The sequence below is a fragment of the Falco rusticolus genome, chromosome W, assembly GCF_015220075.1.
Source record: "Falco rusticolus isolate bFalRus1 chromosome W, bFalRus1.pri, whole genome shotgun sequence".
Lineage (NCBI taxonomy): Eukaryota > Metazoa > Chordata > Aves > Falconiformes > Falconidae > Falco > Falco rusticolus.
Window position 1 is genome coordinate 1,172,580 of NC_051209.1, and position 19,375 is coordinate 1,191,954.

General features: G+C 48.4%; 1 protein-coding gene across 3 annotated transcripts in view; it reads left to right on the forward strand.

Moving 5' to 3' along the window:
• The first annotated feature begins 4,687 nt into the window (after positions 1 to 4,687).
• LOC119140887 (CBP80/20-dependent translation initiation factor-like) overlaps positions 4,688 to 19,375 on the forward strand; it is a 147,844-nt gene continuing 133,156 nt past the window's right edge. For all 3 annotated transcript variants that reach the window (XM_037372552.1, XM_037372553.1, XM_037372554.1), the window contains exon 1: positions 4,688 to 4,837. The gene's annotated coding sequence lies outside the window, so the exon portion shown is untranslated. The remainder of the gene's footprint in view (positions 4,838 to 19,375) is intronic.

Below are 19,375 nucleotides of genomic sequence, written 5' to 3' on the forward strand. Positions count from 1 at the left end.
GACCCATCTGCCCGAGACCCCACCAAGTGCCAGGGAATTGAGCCTTGACTTGCAAACAGCCCTGGCACTGGTCGCTGCGCTGGATACAAACACCCTTCTAAAAATAACTGAGAAGTGGGGGAAGGAGCCTGTCCCCGTGTTTGGCAGTTCAAATCCAGCTTCTCCCCTTGCCATAGCTTTACCTGCGGGTACCCAGCTCTGCAATTTGATTTATATATATATATATACATATATATATATATATATATATACACACAGAGTCTTGACAGCTTTGTGCTGTCTCTTTTGCCACGAACGTCCTGGCTGGCCACATGCATGTCCCATCACCCCAGTTTCTTTCCACCTTTGCCGCCAGGCTATCCCGCCCCATAAGCTTCGGGTGGAGGAGGAACCGCTGGAGCCTCCCGCACGGACAGCTGGCTGGGTACTCGGGAAGGAGCACAGAGCTGCTTGCTCGGGCGCTGATGGGATGGGAATAAAGACCTTGTCTGTCTCCAGCCCTTGCTTTTACAGTAGATCCATTCTTTGGGTTTTTAAAGGAGGGCTATTTGCTTTCAACTCCACAACAGCCTGGCCAGAATAATGATCTCTCTGACTCTGGCAGTAGGTTGTTGACCCAACTATATTAAGGGATTCTTTTCCGGCAGGAGTTTCTGATGGAGTATCTAAACACTTGATGGCCACCGTGGCATTTTGCAGGCCACTTCTTAGGAATCTGCCGAGGCTATCACCGTGTCTCCAGCCTGGGAGACATCCCCATCATCCCACCTGTGTCAGAAGTACTTAGGGAAGAAGAAAGGAATTATCTTCTTCTTTAGTTGATTTTTTTCAGTACCTATCTGTATGGATAACTGAGCTTTCCACACAGGGGATGTATAATTTGAGCAGAACACAGCATGTTGATTTTTGCCTTCAGCTGCACTCTCTGAAGCCAAGATTTGCTCCAAGCTAGGAAGGGAGTGCCAAGCTACCACCACAATGCAGCTACGAGCAAGGTGCTTCGTAAATATTCTATATTTCTCCTCCAAAACAGCAGGTTCCCATCACTGCTAAGCCATTTTAGAGGGTTTTGCCAGGGTGAAGGCAGAGTTTGGCACGGAATCCTTTGAGTTGCGGTTTGCACTCTGCAATATCTTCATGTCCTCAGCTGCTCTTTCCGTCTCTTGCTATTTTCCTGAGAAAAAAACCTTGAGGCTGGAGCATTTCCCACTGGCAGAGATCCACGAGTTCCCACTGCATTCAGAGAGAGCTTAGGGAAGGCTCTTACCATCTTCCCAGAGATGCTCAGTGTTTTTCTGGGAGCAGCCCTGGGAGGATGCTGAGGCAGGATATGGGCCTGCCCACATGGATCCCAGCATCTTGTGGACTCTGTGCTTGGCAGCAGCAGGAGTCAGACAGCCTGCCTTGATTCCCTCTGCTAAGGCGACAGAGGAACTCCCCTGATGCCTCACTGCCTCCCTAAATACAGGTTTTTAATAAAGAGCCAATTAAATTTCCTCATCTCGTGTTATTACCTGGTGTATGGTACCCAGAGCAGCAGCCACAGCATCTCTTCCTCGAAGGGAGGATGTTTCCATTCCCTCCTCCATCCAATCCTCGACTTTTCACAACTCCCCTCTTTTTTTTTTTTCTCCTTTAAGCAGAAACCCTCTCCTTTCCCAGTTTCCCTCCTTTCTAAGCTACAGTGGGATTAAGCCAGAAGCAAGGATAAAAGGAGGAGGCGGAGCCGCTCAGCGTGCACATCGGCAGGGCTGAGGCACCGGAGGGGAGCAGGATGGCACCTGCGTGGGGATGGGACCTGCAGCTCTGCTTTGCTCTTTGGACCCAGAGCCACATCAGCTCCTGGAGAAAAATCCCCGGCTACCATAAAGCTGCACGTTTTTCCTGCTGGGAGATGTCAATAACGAACGCCATGAGCAGCGTGGCTGTGGAGCTCCAAACCCAAGCGAGGGTGGGAGTGCTGGGGTCAGGTGGCACCTTTTCCTGCATCCCAGGGTGATGCTGCCCAGTGCCCATCCCACGTGCCACGTTCCCTGGGCTCACCTTTAGTCACCCTGCTGTCATCCCTGTCCAAAATTCCCCCCACACCTACTAGAGGAATGAATCCAGCTCCCTCCCACGCTCCCGCTGACACCGTGCTCTGCAGGATGGGTCATTCCCCCAACCCTCAAAAAAAAAAATCTGGATTTTTATTTATTTATTTTAATTAAAAAAATATTATTTTTTTTATTTTAATCTCTGGATTCCAACAACATGCTGGAAGTTGTGTGCCGTGATCCAGCACACATCTGGGCTCCTGAACCAGTCCCCAGCTCTGCCACCCTCCTGCTTCCAGCAGGCTGGGGGCCAGTGCCCAGTGGCGTTTTGGGGTGTCACCAGGACAAGGATGCCCTGAGCAGGCAGGAGCGGGATGCACGGAGAGGTCCCAGCACGTGGACCTGATGTGCCCACCTCATGTGGGTGCCCACCCCACCTGATGTGCCCATGAGTAGGACTCATCCCAGGGCGATTTGCTACAAATAACTAGTTAAGATGAGTTGTTACCAGGTTGGAGTTGACAATCCCCATGGCACTGCCATTTCAAAAAATAATCATGGATGCAAGAGCGGATCCGTGTATGGTTTTTTTTTTCCCTAGCTCTGCTCCCATCCAGCAGGAGCATCCCTGTGGAATACTGGCCCTGGGGGCTGTCGGCTGAGGGCTCGGGGAGGGATGCGGGGGGAGATGAGCCAGGGCAATGGGATGTTGCCTGCCCCAGCAGGCTCTGCGCGGTGGCTCAGCATACCTGGAGTGATGCTATCGGCGCTCGGGTTAATAATTAAACCCTGGGATGATCATAGAGAAAAATAAGAAAAAAAAAACCCAACCCAGGCAGTTACCTTTTGCTTAAAATACACAATAATAATAATAATAATAATAATAATAATAATATGATCTGGAGCTAAATTAACAATGTGCTCTCCCAATTATAGCCACCCTCTGGTGAATATAAGGTTGTCATGGCAACCTGCCCAGCAAACGATACAGGCAAAAATAAAGCACAGTGGGGAGAGACCCCTGGGATCCAATGGTGCCGGCCAAGTGGAAGAAGGTTTCTCCCGAGGCCAGCGCTGCAGGTTGATGGATGGGCGAGCTCTGCCATGGATGCGTGTGAACGCGACCCACAGCTGGGCGGGGGGAGCAGTGGGGGGGCTGCGTCCACAGGGATGGGGTCACCCCCCTATGTCACCCCCAGATGTAACAGGGGGGCGGGGGGTGTTAAAGTGCCTGTAGGGACGTTCCCATGGGGCTTCCAGTGGGTCAGGGGGGGCCACGTGTGCCTGGCTGGGGGGTCCCAAGGATGGTGGCCTTTGGGGGTGCTGTACTTCTCAGCTCAGAGTTCTGTGTATTCATACGGCAATACTTGGTTTATATGGAAATGCCTATTTTTTATATATATATTTATATATTTTTATATTTATGCTTTTATAGTTATATATTTTTACATATGATGTATTTTTATATATAATGTATATTTATATATGATATAGTATATATAATATTTAATATATTTTATATAAGATTGATGTCAAAACTGCACAGAGTAACTGCTCAGAGACGAATTTTGTCTTTAAGCAGCAAAGGTATTTATTTTGTGCAACGTTGGGGAGCTAGCCGATTTGCACTGGACAAACTAGCTCCCAAGTTTTCACTGAAAAGTCAGGTATTTTATACAGTTTTCGTGAGAGGTTACAACATCTTTACATACATGTTCATTTGATTTGGACACCCAGTCATTCCATTCATAATAGGTGGGATCTAGGTGGAATAGACCTTTCCATTTTCTTTGTTCAACGATTTCATGACTTATGGTCTCCTTATCTCCTTCAGGTGCCCACCCTATGTTTTCTAATTATTCAGAGCACATTCCTTTCTCAACACAGAGCATCACCCAGAGCACTGTACCAAACTCATCCTGACCAATCTTTTTAAGACCTTGTTCTGTTTCAATATGTATTTGTAATTTTATATACAGATTTGTATACACATGGATTTTTAAATATATATATAAATTTGTAAATATACGATTTTATATATATTAAATTTTATATATATTTAATATATATTGATATTTTCACATATATAGGGTTTTATATATAGATTTACATACATATGGGGTTATACACATATATATTTAATATATATTCAGATTTATACATATTCAGTTTTTTACATATATTTGTATGTATATATGGATTTATGTATATGGATTCTATATATATGTGTTTTATATATGGATTTTTATATATATTTGTGTTGTTATAGATTGATCTGTATGTATTTTTAATACATATTTATATGTATATAGATGGATTTGCATGCATTTTCAATACATATGTATATTTATATAGATAGATTTATATATAAATATGGATTTTTTTATATATATGTGGATTTCTATGTATGGACTTACATACACACATGGAAGTTGTTGTATATCAGTGCAGCGTTACCCCGTGCCCGTGCGTGTCCCCGTGCGGGGCTCTGCGGCGCGGCTCCCCTGCGGTACCGGGCGCTGCCGGGCCGGGCCCAGGGAGGCGGTGGCCACGCGGGGACGGGACCACGGCCACGGCCACGCCCGGCGGAGCGGGGCGGAGCGGACTACATCTCCCGGCAGGGCCGGCAGCAGCGGCTGCCCTGCCTGGGCTGTCCGCGTCACTCTCTGGCTGCGCCGGTCCGTCCCTCTGCCGGAGCCGGGTGTCGCCTGGCGGGCGGGCTGTGCCCTCGTCCCTCACCTCTGGCCGCACCCTGTGCAGCGCCCATGAGCCTCCCGCCGGGCGTCTGACTCCGCCGCACGGTAAGGTCGGGAAGGGGGGCCATGACACAGCAGCCGGTGTGTGTGTTTGTGTCCCGCCTTTTGTCTCCTCAGCAATAATAATAGTAATAGCAATACCCCCCCCCGCCCCGGGCGGTGCCAGGCGGTGCCGCGAGGCTCGGGCTCCTGTCCGGCGGCTTAGACCCGGCCTGGGGGCTCGGCCTCGGGGCCGGGTCTAGTCACGGCGCTGACGTGAGCGGCCTCGTCCCTGTGATTCTGTTTGCTTATTTATTTATATTTATTTATTAATTCCTTCCTCTCGGCTGACCACCCATGCACGGGCACGGAGCCCCCCGTGCCCCTCTCTTCAGGGCTGGTGGGGCTGTGCAGCCGGGCCAGGCTGGGCTGGGCCTCTGGAACCTTCCCAGCCAGGCTCCAGGGCCCTGGGGGGCAGGTCCCCCCACGGCTCCCCCGCTGAGCCTCTCACAGGCAGAAAGGAGAAGGGGGACATCCATCGGTTGCGAGCCTCTGGCTGGTCACTATTGCGATTCATCATTACCCCCTTGGCAGTAGGGCAGGTACAAATGTACCAACCACCCAGCTTCACACTGAGCATCGCCGCAGTGGAGGGACACCCACCCATGCACCCCCCTGGGTGGGATGTCCCCTCCTGTGCACCCCAGAGGTAGGAGCATCTCCCACCCCTTGCTCAGTGCCTGAGCGCAGGGTTGGGTCTGGCTGTAGCACGAGAGCTAAATTTCCTTGTTATTCTATGGTGATCCTTTTCCCACAGAGTCACTGCAGCCACACATGGGCTCAGGGACTGGGGGTGACGGTGGGGGACAACAGATGTCAGTGGCAGGGGAGCAGCCGGCAGTCGCAGGATGTTTTTTGCCGTGGCTGCCCCCAGCAGTGGCAGGTGGCTGGAGCAACGGTTGCTGTGCGTCCCCAGTGCCTCAAAACTTGGACCTTGGAGTTGTTTTTCCATAAAGTGAGACTGAGACTCGTCTCCCAGGGCTGTTCCCTCTGTTGGGCTCCTCTGGAAGGGGTGAGAAACCATTTGTGGAGATTCATTGAACACCAGCTCTGCCTCTGCAGTGGGATTTAGGAGAGGAGTGAGCCACGTGAGGTCCTTGGCTGGCTTTCACGCCTTCATTCCTGTAGCACAAATGGGAAAATGGGATGGGAATGGTTTACAGAGGGGTCCTGAGAGCTGTGAAAAATAATGTGCAGAGCATGAAATCATACTTGATAGCTGTTAGCCCTTGATCCAAACTGTGGAAGGGAAAATGACAAGGTGCTGACATCTCCAGATGTCCCTCCTTAGCACTCAGGCTTGAATGAGAAAAATACTCTTTCCCACCCCCTTGAGCATCCTAGCTTTGGGGTGAAGTGCTGCATTGAGTTCATTCTGCTGTGTTCTCCTGGTGAAGAAAAGTTTTGCTGTGCTGACTCTCCCCTTCCTTCTCGTTTTGGGCCTCTCCTTCCCGTTTCTCCTTGCAGTCATCCTCACTGCTGCTTGGTCTTTTCCCAGCGGGAGCGGTGAAATTGTGGTAGTTATTGCCAGCTGAGTTCTTGCCCACAGGTCCCTGCAGAGCGGTGAGAAAACCCTCCTGGACTTTACCTAATTTTGTTATCTTGCTGCTCATGTGAGTCTTTGGGGTCCTGGGTATTTGTGAAGAGCTATATCTAAAAGTATAGCAAGACCCCGTGGCTTCTATGGAACCTGGGGGCAGCAGATGAGCTATTCCAGGAGCTATTTGGGTCACATTTAGCATATTGCCTGACTATTTAAGTGGAACAATTAAATACTGCTAATGATTTCATTGTTCTTCAGTTTGGCAGAAGTATTAAGACATTTACATGACACATGCCATTGTCAAGTTTCAGAGTTAACAGTCTGCTGATCTGTTTGGGGGAGCTCCTGGTCTTCATCAGGCTTGGGAAAGGACAACCGTTTCTGTCCTGAAAATCAGGATGCATTGAGGCTTCCAGATGGGTAATCTCCATAAATGCTTGGGGATGTTCTTGTGAAACTCCTCAGAGAAGGTGCAGTTCTGCTACCTGAGTATAATTAGCGCATTACTGAGTCATCTGAAATAAAGGGCTAGTGTAGCTAACCAATAATTTTCTGTTTGTTTGAGAGACTGGCTATTTTTTTTATTTGTATACATATATGCACACACATATATATCAATAGTCATTTACAATGGTGATCCTAATGTTTCCTGCTCAGTTCAGACTGAGATGGGGATCACATCGGATGTTCTCAAAACTTTTGTGCGTTTAACCATCAACTTTCCTGATGAAAAGAGAGAATTTGCTTCTTCCATGTCTATCTTGGGCTGTGCCATGGTCTCAGCTTGTTGGACTCTGCGTTGTTATTGTTGGTCTTCTGCAGTGTAGAGGTATGCCAACAGCAGCCAGGAATGGGGATGGTGCTTCTACAATGGATTTTTGAGATCTTTGCTGTTTCAGGTTAGCTTTTGGAGACTTCTTGGCGGCAGTCCATGGTCATCTGAGGCTTTAGGGACCTCAGGTTGACTAGCAGTCTTGTGCTTACTTCAGAAGAGCCATCGCTCCCGTCTCCTCTCCTGCAGAGACAACCCTTGGCCTGTCCCTCAGGCACATAGCAGTTGTGGTAGAGGAGAAGAAAAACCTGGTTTCTGAGGTGGTAGGAGAAGCTGTGGTGACACAACTAAACTTCTGCCTCTGCTATCTCTGCAGGACTAAATCCTGCCGTGCCTATCGTCTGGGAGTCTGCTGCAGGAGTATTTCATAACATGCAGCAATTTATTGAGGGCGTCTCCTCTGTGGTCACCAGCACTAGCTCAGCTTTGCCTTCTTCCCTGGCACAGTTGTGTCCACCACACTGCTGGGTGGTGGTGGAAGTCATCTGTGTGTCTCAGGTGGCAGGATGGAAAGGGTTATGGGTGGGATGATGTGTCTCTGGTGGTCAAGTCCCTGGAACAGGGAGTGGAGGTGAGCAGCACTGTGGTGTGCCCCATCCTTTGGTGTCACATCATGCCCAGGTGACCTGAGGATGCACATGGGAACCCACAGGCTTCTCATTTATCACCAGTGATTTTAATTGGCCTTAATGTAAAAAACAAATGAAAAAAACCCACACCAACAAAAACCCCCCCAAAACCAAACAACAAACAGACCAACCAACCTTTCCCCTCCTTCTGGAGCTGGCCTGGCTCGCTGGGACTGGTTTGTACAGCCTGTGCCACCCCAGGAAGGCTTCACCACCACTGGAAACTGCCCTGCGCCAAAGCAGAAGCTACAGGGAGGCACGCAGCTGCCACCAGCTTCCCTAGCTGTCTGCGATGGGGAACCATTAACAGGGTTCGTAATTAACTCTGAAAAATGCTTTTGAACTCATGAAATCCTGGAGGAGCTGTGTTGCTTGGCTTGTGTTCACTGGGACCTTGGGAAATGCTTGAGAGAAGCTGATGTTCACAAGCAAGCTATTGCCATCCCTCTGCCACCGGTTGCATTGGGTGGTAGCTGGCATGGGAGGTGAGCAGCTGAGTTGGCGTGGGAAGGGTAGCATGGGAGACATGGTTTTGGGGCCACCAGCTTCTGTAGGTGCCTTTGAAGGGTATTTTATACCTGTGAAAACACATCTTAGTGTTTGCTAATGGAGGATTTTGCAGGAATAATTGCTGGGTGAATTTTAAAGGCTTTTTTTTGTCCTGCAGAGAAGTGTGCGCTCCAGTCGCTGGCGGGACTGTGGTATAGTCTAGGTCCAACCAACCCAGCCCCAAGCAGTGGTCTGCAAATGCTGTTTGGCTTTTGGGTGCTGGCATCTCCCTGCATTACCTGGCCAGGAACACCTCCCTTGGGCTGGAGGGATCCTGGATGCTGTGTCCAGCTGCAACGAAGCCAGAGGGGATTTGAATAATGTGCCATCAAAAATACCATCTTGGATGCCTGGGCAAGAGAGGAAAAGAAAGCAGGAAGGGTTGTGGTGGTGCTGTGGTTGTCAGCTGGAGTTTAATAACAGATAAATGTTTTATGTTTAAGGTGGTGTTTGCTTTGTATGGTGAGAAAAGACAGGGTGGATGCCTGCACCTATGGGCGCTGTATTCCCTTAAATCTGGGCGTATCAGTGGTCCAAGAAATGTCTCTTCCCAGCTGGGCAGTTAGCTTGGAGGCATCTTTGATTACATTTTTCTCTGGCTCAGGAAGCCAGGCTGGTGATCCTAAAACTTGCAGCAGTAACTTTTGCAGATGGAGGCTTTACAGCAGGATGTGGAGGCTTTGGGTGCTTCTTAATTTTTCTTGCCATGCGCGTATTTCATCACGTGAGCCAGTAGATGAGTTAGGTGGAGTTTTCAGGGTCTGTGGAGTCTTACCACGACGACTAGAGATGCCCCTAAAGGAAGAGGAGGCCACAGATGCAGATGAAGCTGAAGAGCTGCAGGTGACCAGCTGTGGCGAGGTGATGGATGGCTTCCTCCGACAGCTTTTTCCCCTTCTTTTGAGACCAGCAGTTTCTCGCATCCTGATGGCAGCTCTGCAATGAAACACATGCTTCTGGAAAGCTCTTCGGGTAAACAGAGAGTTTTCCATCCCTTCCTCCATCCCTGCTCTGTCCATCCCCCTGCTGGGCTGGTGCAGGCAGAGGAGCATTTTTTCCTGCCTTTTCTGGTGCTCAGAGCAGCACCGGTGGTGGGCAGGACATGGTAGCCCTATGGAGCAGTTGGTTCTCGGCAGAGCCACAGCATCCCTCCCTGCCTGGATGCTCCTAATGCAGAGATTCACCCCAGGGTGATGGTCCCTTTTCCTCCCTCCTGGTTTTTGGAGCATCTGCAGAGCACACATCGTCTTTCTCGGAATCTGTTCCAAGAAGGGATATTTGCACAGTTTTTTTGGTTTTTTAAGATATATTTTCATTACATGGAGTGAAAGATTTATTTATTGACTGCAAGCAGCCACCTTGAAGCTTCTCCTCTCTGTTTCTGTGCTTGCCTGGGTTTTTTTGGTTTTTTTTTTTTTTCCCAATTAACAGAAGTGAGGCTTATGCACTCAGAAAAGCTGTCGCTCACTATTCCTCCAGAAGCTTTTATAACCCAGGGACTAATTTCAGCCAAATTTGACAGTGGAGTGCAGGTTTCAAAGATAAGAATTTATGGGCTGTAAGAAAGAGAGTGGAAAAGGGAAATCCAAATTTCTCCCTGCCTACAAGGAGAGGCTGCAGCAATTGTGAGCTTAAATATTAGCTGTCTGGGTGCAAGTGGGTCTGTTAACTTGTGAAGTACCTTCAGTAATTCATTAAATTTTCTTTAAGGCAGTAATCGAAATCATCTTGAACATGGGGAAGGAAGAGCTGGCTGTAGGGATGCTGCCAGGTAGGGTGTGATAGATGATGCTAATGACCTTTAGAGGTCCCTTCCAACCCAAACTATCCTATTCTATGCTGCCACGCTGTTGTACCAGGACTTTGTGCTTGTGTCTGACCACCAAGTTTGCAGTGAAAAGCTGGTGGCTGATTTCTCTCCAGTCTCCTGCCTGTACCAGTATCCTGCGGTTCAAAAGGGTTTTCCAGCCTTGAGCTTAGCTTTGCCACCTGTCTGGTGGGATGGGTAGTCAGGCATTATGCTGATATTGCTCCTGATGGTGGTAGTATGTGGAACGTCACTTAGAAGCTCGCACAGTGTTTGCAGGCTGTGGAATGGATAAAATCTGTCCCCAAAAGCTTGGCCAGGCTCTGCCCAGGCTCGCTGCAGTTTCCCATCGAGACTGAGGTCACGGCTGGCAGCATTGTCTGGAGGAGATGAGGCAGCAAGTGCAGTGGCTTTTTGGCATCATCGGTGGTCCATGAACTTGCCTTGGAGCTGGAGCTGCTGTTAAAAGTGATTAGTGAACCCCCAGGTCCCAAAGGAGCTGGGGATGGTGCTCTGCCCCTCTCTGCTCCCAACAGCCTTTCCTGTTGCAGCTGCAGCACAAGGCTGCCTTTTCTGTCCCTTCCTCTTCTGCTGTCACTGTATGCACGTTGACTTTATGTGTTGTTTTTTTTTTTTTAAACTGGGGATTCTCTTCCTTTTTTGTCAGCTTGGAGAATGATTTTCCTGACGCTCTTCTCTATTTAGGGCTCTGGGGGAGGAAGTGACTCAGCCTTTCCCCTGCTCCGGTTTGCACAGTCATCCTTGCTGACTTTCCCGAGGTTTTCCTTGAGCACCTTCAGTTACGCTTGCTTCATTCAGCAGGAGCCTGCCTGCCTCCTCATCGCACATTTCAGTGGGGAGGTTGTGCTGTCAGCAGGAGCTTTCCCTGTGCCAGGGAGGATAGTAATGCAGCAAGGAGAACACGCTGCCAGACCTGCAGCAGCTCCAGGTCTGCTCTGCTCCTCATCCGTGACCGCAGACATCTGCAGGGAGGCAGGCAAGTCCAGCCAAGTGAAATTTTGGGGGCTAGCCTAGTCATACTATAAAAAAATTGATGAAAATTGATGGCCTGGGCTCACCAGGGAGAGGAGGTGACTCTGGTTGTGCTGCCAGTGCTGCTGAAGGATGCTGTACATGCCCAGGCACTGATGGGAGAGGTCTGTGTGGATGATGGATGGATGATGACGCTCGCTCCGTGCAGGACTGCTGCCAGCTTGCCTTTCACGGCAGAGCTGAACCAGCTGCTAAATACCGGGGAGGAAGCATTGCTTGCTCTCTGCAGGGCTTTCAGAGGATGCTGCTCAGCGAGAGAGTCACTAAATCGTCTGCCACTCTAAGTGATGCCAGGCATTTGGTGTGCCGGGTACTGTATTAAAAACAAGTGCATTAGTTTCAGGGTTAATTGTTCTCCTGTCCTGGAAGCCAGCACAGTTGGCTGCAAACTCTGCTCCTTTCCAAAGGGGAGAAAGGGAAAATAAAAAGAAGAAACTCCCAAGCCCCCCAGAACCCTTACTCTCCTCTCCAAAACCTGGAGACTCAAACCCTGAAAGCAATTTTGATCTGCTCAGGAAATTCCATCATGCACCACTTCTTCCTATGTTTTATGGAGTACTTGGAGTAGGCGTTAATCTTTGTCTCAAATGTTATCTTCTCTCAATTGTTACACTCAGGAGTAATAATTTGTATGTGATGGGATCTTTGCTGAGGATGTATGTGATGGAATCCACACTTGGCAGATCTTACCTCCATGGCGGCAGTCCCACGCCATTACTGTCCTTTGCTGACTGTCAGCTCTCCCAGGTGGTCTCTCAGCTCCTGGGTTGGCTCTGGCAGGGAGCAATCTTTTGTGAGTGTGTGTTGCTGGAGATTGGGCACTGTTTCTCTGGTAGCTTATGGTGACAGGTCTGTCCTCACTCTTGGTCTGTGTGGTGCATGCAGCAGCGTTTGATCCTACTTTGACATGGCTGAATTACAGTGAGTGGTGAATTTTAGTTTCGCGAGCCTTTGGTAGAACATTGGTGACTCCAGGCGTGGCTTTACTGAAGCTCATATTCTGTGAGCAAGGACTTCTCTGGTGGTCACAAGATTCAAGCTTTTTTTTTGTGTATATTAACACCTCATTTGGCATCAAGGATTGTAATTATTGATACGGACCTTCATCGTGACCCTGCTGTGCCAGGTGCTGGAGAAGGACGGAAAACCAAGGCCCTTTGGCATGGTGGGGGGTGGCCTCATGTCTTGGGATTAGTGCCAGCAGAGCTTTTAATAGCTTGGTAATATTAGGCTTGCTCAGCAGGGCCGGACCAAGCTTCTGCAGCATGGCTGAAGCACTTCTAAGGTGCTTCCAAGTGCATAGGGGCTACTTGGGAGTCCTCATGTTGAACAGCTAAGTCTGTTTGTTGGTAGCAAAAATATCACGTTAAGTATCCCAGAACAGCCAAAAATCTTGGGATATGGAGCACAGAGCCCAGGACCTAGAAATTACATTTGATCTTTATTGGGATCTCTCTTGAATCAGACCCATCCAGTTCAGCCAGATGTTTCTGGAGAAAGTGTGGAAGCCTTGCAGGAGGCAGGTTTCACCTGCCCCTCACGTTACTTAACTTCTCAAGGAGCTGCTTGCCATGGAAAATGGATGGAGGAGGCTCTCTCCTGGTGGTGCCAGCTGTACATACACAAGGAAAAAGGCTGGTTGGAAAGATGAAGGAAGCCATCTCTTTGGTCTGGTAGTCAACAAATACGGGGGTACACTGGTAGTTAAGCTGTCTCTAGTAAGTAAATGTAAACTCTGAGACTATCCAGATATTTTTACAAGAGACCCCAGAAAACTAAGCCTATTGCTTCTTGTAATGCCCATGTCAGATCATACTTCTCCTTCCTTGAGTCCCTTGGCCCTTGCCCTGGGCCGGCCCCCTGCAGCAGGTGGAGCGGGGGTGCCTGGGGGCATTGTGTTGTCTTTTCCATCTAATTCTGGCTGTTGTAAGACAATACAGGTGTTAAAGCGCTTCCCATAAAACTTGACTTTAAACTTTATTCGTGATAAGGTGGTGGCTGATGTGAAAAAACTTGTAGTTGAGGAGTTGTGGACATTGAGCAGCCAAGGTGAATATTTGCATGGAGGTGTAGGGTGTTCTGGGAGGTCTGAAGTTGGTCATCACCTAGAAATGCTTGAGTAACCCAGCCTGGGTTTTGCTTGCTTGTTCATGCTTTTTTCTTTTAAGAAATCCAACTAAATTGTGAACCTGTCAGAGGCTGTTAGTTAACCAGTGTAGTTGTTGTAAAGCACCCAGTGGTGAGACTCTGGGATCTGTTTAACTGGGTGTCAAGAGGTAGATCTGTTGGCAAGTCCTCCCCTCCGTCCCTAAATGCTTCTGACCTCTTCCATGTGTCTACAAGCATTACAGTGAGCTTGATGCAAAGTGTCAGCCACCAATAAAGCCTCCCTCTCCTCTGCTCCATAGGCTAAGCAGCCTCAGATTGTAATTTTCCATTTACTTTCTTAATTCTGTTTATCCACTTCATTACAGTAGACACATCCATTGTGTGCTTCCAGCTTCTCTCTTCTCAGGTCTCTTCCACATCATCCAGGGACACGAATGAAAAGCCGTAGCCTTGTCCTCACAGCACCTACGCTTACTCAGGCCATATTAGCTCTCTTCTGAGCATCTCTGTTTATTGATTAAAGCATTAGGAGGCATGTCAGCTTGGAAGCAGTGGGTTTGATTAGCCAATTATTTTAACAAAAGAACAGTGAACTTGGATTCAAAGTACACGAGAAGCTGTAGCCCCTGTTTTCTAATGTGCTGGAGGTCGGTTGGAGTACACAACCAAATGGGAGCATTGGTCAGGAAGCTAATGAGAGGAGTTTGCAGGCTGAACGTGAGCATTGTGCACAAGGTTTTGTGCATGACCCAGGAGTATGGAAAAATATTGTGTGTATTTAAGGGGGGCTGCTGGTTTCTGACTAGTGAACTGTAGTGACTGCAGGAACTTCATGGTTATATGAAACATGTGCAGGGCAGCTGAGTCTGTAGGATACTCTTCTGGTGTGAAGATTGGGTTTAACTTGGATCAGTCAGTCAGTGAAGTAGTTAACTCCTGGTGGAATGCTCGGCAGTTGGGAAAAGCTTGCTGGTACCAACATAGCTTACTGGAGGGACAGCTGTGTGGTCTGAAAGCATGAAGCTTCACAAGAGCATCTCACACTGGTGCGTGTGTTGCCTTGAGCTGTCCAGGGAGCTGATGAGGGTTGTAGGGGCAAGCAGGAGTATTGGTGAGGTGTTCACAAAGAAGCAGCTTAGAAAAAACGTTGGAGACACCAGTGAAGGAGTATTTGCCTTCACTGTTAAGAAAAGCAAGTTTTTTGGAAGTGGTGGTGGTGGGGAGGTGTTGATGCAAGTCACCACCTGGAGGGAGACCCTAAAGCCCAAGCACTAGGTGACTTGTTTCTGTCTTCTGGATTGGAGGGCTGGCCCTAGTGTGGGGTGGCTGAGTTGGAGGCAAGGTACAGACTGGGAGGAGGAGAGAAGGGGGGTCAGGGCAGTGAGCACATCTTTCTCGTTGGTCTCCCTTTCCTGTGTGCTCCGTCCAGTGTCAAACAGCTGGCCGTGAGCTCAGTGCAGCTCCCACTCTGGGGCTGTAGCTGGGGTTCTTTCAAGTCCTTGAGCCCCGAGGCTGCCAGGATGGGCAGAGCTGACGGCAAACATCCAGGAAGGAAGCGATGGATAACAGAAAGCCTCTGGCTCCCTTTTTACAGGGAAAGGTGTGTGTGTAGGCTGTATGGCACTTTCTGCATGGGACCATCCTCTTTGCCTCCTGGAGTTTTGCTTGCTGTGGGTGATTGTTGTTATTTGAGCTTCACATAAAACTCTGTTACCTCTACTAAAGGTCAGCTTGGACTTCTAGGCTACTTGCTGCTGGGATAAACTTTCTTCTGGTTTTGATTAAGCTGGAGGTAAGACCTGGTGGCTTTGTCCTGGAAGTCTGGGCTAAGGGAAGATCTCCCTAGGCAAGATCCTGGAGTTACTCTGGATTGGAGTAAGCTCTGGGGATCCTCTGGTCCAGCCCTCTGCTCGGTGCAGGGCCAGCTTCTACATCAAACCTGCCTGCTCAGGGCCTCATCCAGCTGAGTCTTGATGCTGTTTCCAAGGATGGAGACTGCAGACCCCCTTGGGTCACCTGTTGGGTGCTGAACCATGCTCACAGTGAAGGAATTTCCTAATATTTTTTTAATATGCAGTTTACCATGCTGCAGCTACTGATCCCGAGACCTTGAGGTGAGTGGCTGCTGTGGCTTGCTGTCTGAGAAGTCTTTCTGCTACCAGCCCTTTCCATGCCCCTGGCATATTGCTGTTGGCTTTCTCAGCTCCTCAGGGACATCACCACTTTCTATCACGGTAGCAGCCTGTGTGTGCATGTGTGCCCTGAGAAAGTTTATCACCAACTGACCTAATTATTATAATCTCACTCTTCCCTAGATAGTGCAGGTTTCCTTGGCTCTTGGGAGGCTTCCCTGGTTTCTCCAACTGCTGTTTGATTTCTCACCTGTCTCTTAATAACATTATGCATTTGCTCAGGTTAGGTAAAGCCAGAGAATAAGGTTTGTAGCCAGATATAGTGCAATATGTGTTAACTGCCTTTCCTGCTCCAATGGCCATCCTGCTGGGTTTGGTGGCCCTAGCCTGCTGTACCTTCCAGGTGTTCCCCCTGCATGTGTTTGCTTGCAGCTCCGCTCTTCACTGCGACCCCGACCCCCTCCTCTTCCTCCTGCCCTGACTGTACACATGCATCCTCTTGACTGCAGAAATCCTCTGGCTGCTGGAGCTAATGGGTGAAAATTGTGCATTGCTGCTTTCTGCCCTGTTTGTGGGTACAGGGTTGTTGCCTATCCCATTTTTTTTATTGTTTCCTATCCTGTTTTTTTGTTCCCTATCCCATTTTTTTTTTCCTTCTGCCAGACCTCTCCTGTTGCCCTGTACTCCCTGCTGCTGATTCTTCCTTCCCTACCTGCTCCCTTTCCTGTTCATAGGGGGTTTTCTGGGTACAGATACAGGCTGGTTACCTTTTAAAGGTGCCACATTCTTTTTCAGCAAGACAGGGATTTGCAGCATGTTAACAGGATTTAACAGCTACTTCGACACAAGTAAAACAAAACCTCAGAGAGAAAAAAAACCACACCAAACCAACCCAACAACAAAACATGGCATCTTGGGGTGAGTTCTGCCCATTTATAAACCTAATTTTCTTTCTGAAAACTGAAGTTGGGAGTTATCCCTGTGCTATCGGACAGCTTCTGCGGTCCCTGTTGGGCAGAGAATAACCTGACATAACTTGGTGCCTCCTTGCAGGAGCAGGGCTTACCACTAAGCTTCCCAGTTAAACCACCTGACGAGATCAACAGAGGTTAGCAGCACCGCTGGGGCTTGGTGGAAGAGGGTTTGAAAAACAACAAGTCAGCAGCATTATCCTGAATACATTATTTATTTATTTATTTATTTTAATCCCCTTGTCATGTACAAGATCCAGTTTGACCTGAAAGGGAGTAGGAGAGGATGCAGCCGGGCATCATCTCAGCATCAGTGAGGCTTTATCTGTGTTGGGGTTTCTGCAGCCCTGGGTGTTATCTTGTGCAATGCCTGATAGTCACTGGAGAGTAAATGTTTCCTCCTGGGGCAGAGTAGCCTGTAGAGGAGCTGGGAACAAGCCAAAGCAGAGGCACTGCTGGGAAGATAAAGCCCAAAAGGACTGGTACTGGGGTTGTGCCCTGCATTGCACCTTTCCTGCAGAATTGGGGCTACAGTAGTCCCTCCTCTCTTTAATGGGGTGTGGGTTCCCATTTTCCTTATTCCCTTCTTCTTTGGGAGAAAAAAGTACAGGAATTTTCCTGAGGTTCCTGTGACTTTTTAACATATGTGAATTGCAGTAACACTTTAAATTACATCTTCTGTCCTGGAGTATTGCTGCATCCTTTGGGTGGGTACCCCAAGTTATCCTCAGATATTCTGGATACTCCTCAACATCAGCACATAGAAAAAATAATTGATGCTAACTGTATTTTCTGTTTTTTTCCAGTTAATTAGCCTATAGAAACATTGTGATAGTAAGAGTAGTTGTGGGGGATAAGAGGATTTTTAACTGGGGTCAGTGAAAATAGATAGTTTTATTTCATTAAAACAGGAAACAAAATGTCAAGTCAAAGAGGCTTTATTCAATCCAAAATGAAATCCATTTTTAAGTCTTTTTACACCATAATAGTGCTGTAAAAATTTAGTGTACATCACCATGAAATGAAAGTAAAAATCCTTTGTTTAAAAATACCAAACCCTAAAAAAAAACCATGAAAGAACTCTTTCCAGCATTTTCTTCTCAGTGTTTTGGCTGCAGTGACTTGACCAAAACTATTTAAAATTCACCAAGTCAAAGCTGGGCTGCTGGCAAACAAGTGATTTTTTAAAAATTATTATTAATATAATTTGATGGGTTCAGCCTTTTGCTTCTGCAAAGGTGGATTCAGCTCCTGGTGTGACTGGCAGGGGAGAAACATGACCCTCATCCCATGTCAGAGGAGGGGACACCTGGGGCTGGAGTGCCAGGTGTCACCTCTGGTTCCTGGTGCTGGAAAGCATTAGGCTGCTTCTGGATGTCATGGCTGTGTGGGGGTGCTCACCAGCAGCAGGGTGTTCCTGTGGACTGGAGGTCCTCTGCAAGTGCAAAGTTTCTCCAAGGTCCCTCTGGGAGGGAAGAGCCCTGAGGAAAGCTCTAGCGGGAGCGGGGAGAGCCTGCCCCAAGTCCCGGCATGTTGTAACGTTGGCATTCGTTGTGTCTTCCTCTGAAGTCTCCAAGTGCTTGCAGTAACTCAGGGCTAGGCGCAGAGTTTTTCTTGATCATTCGTATTGTATAATTTATTCCAGAAGTGCCTTTTCCAGTCCCTTGTTAAGCTCAGCTACTTAATTGGTGGGTCATAAACATCCCTCAGATGCCCTCATGAGACCGGCACTGTACAGGCATCTGAGAGCTGGCAACAATGGGCTTCTACCTGCAAGGCCCTCTAATGTGAGATACTATCTGGATGTATAGCGTTATACAGTCTCTTGATTAATCAAATTCTCCCTTACCTCTTTTTTTTTCTTCTTTTTTTTCCCCCAAAGCTAAATAGTTTGGGATCTTTATTTGTACCTCTTAAGTCAAAGGTACATGAACAGCAGGCGTCCTGCTATGATGTTTCTGCTGAAACTGCTGATGCTGCTTCCCTTTGCTGCAGTTGCAATCCTCCCCCCATGTTCTCATTATGATTAACTTCGTGGCTGTTAATTACTCGGTGTAAGCAGAGGTTGGCCAGTGCAGGGAGGTGCAGGAGGGGACTTTCTCAGATGCTGATGTGGCCTGGGAGGAGCTCCTTTGGTCCCTGCAGCCCTATTCAGTGGGGCTGCTGCATGGTGGAGGTTTTCATGGGAGGACCTTTGTGATGAACATGAAGGACCCTTCAACAAAAGAACAAAAAAGTAGTGTAAAACTAATTTGTGGATGTGTTTCTGGGTTGTCCTCATGCATTCAGTCCCTCAGTTGCTGTTGGGGGTGTGTGTGTGTGTCAGTCCTAGGTATGGCTCATGGGTTTGCCACTGCAAGTGGAGTCTTGAGATGGACACAGCTGTCCTGAAAGGTGGATCCTGTTGGTCTTTGATATCTGCAAGTGGTCCCAGGTCCTCCAGTCATCTCATCCAACCCTATAGGAACAGTGTTTCCTTTTGGGTCAGGAGGCAAACTTACCAAAATAAGTATTTCTGGCACTATCCCTGGCCAGGCTGTATTTACGGAGAAAAAGCTGCTCTTGGTGCCTCCTTGCCCTGCTTTTCCTGAGCTGCTGGGTTTTTACTTGGTGCAGGCACCGCAGAGGCATTCTGAAAAGTAAGGCCAAACTTCTGATGTTCATCAAAGACCACATAGATCTGTGATGCCTTCCCTGCAGTAGCACCTTGAAGTTCTAAGACCTCTTTCTTGAGCTAGAAGGGAAAGCCAAGCATTTAAGGTAAATCCAAACAGGGCTTGTTGCATTTTACAAGAGAGGGAAGTGAGGCACGGTGGAGGAGCCAGCGATACATCCTAATCATACGTGCAGCACATGTTGTATTTGGGTCCATGATGGATGGAGCACTTGGACACAAAGAGCAGCTCAAGGACATTTTGG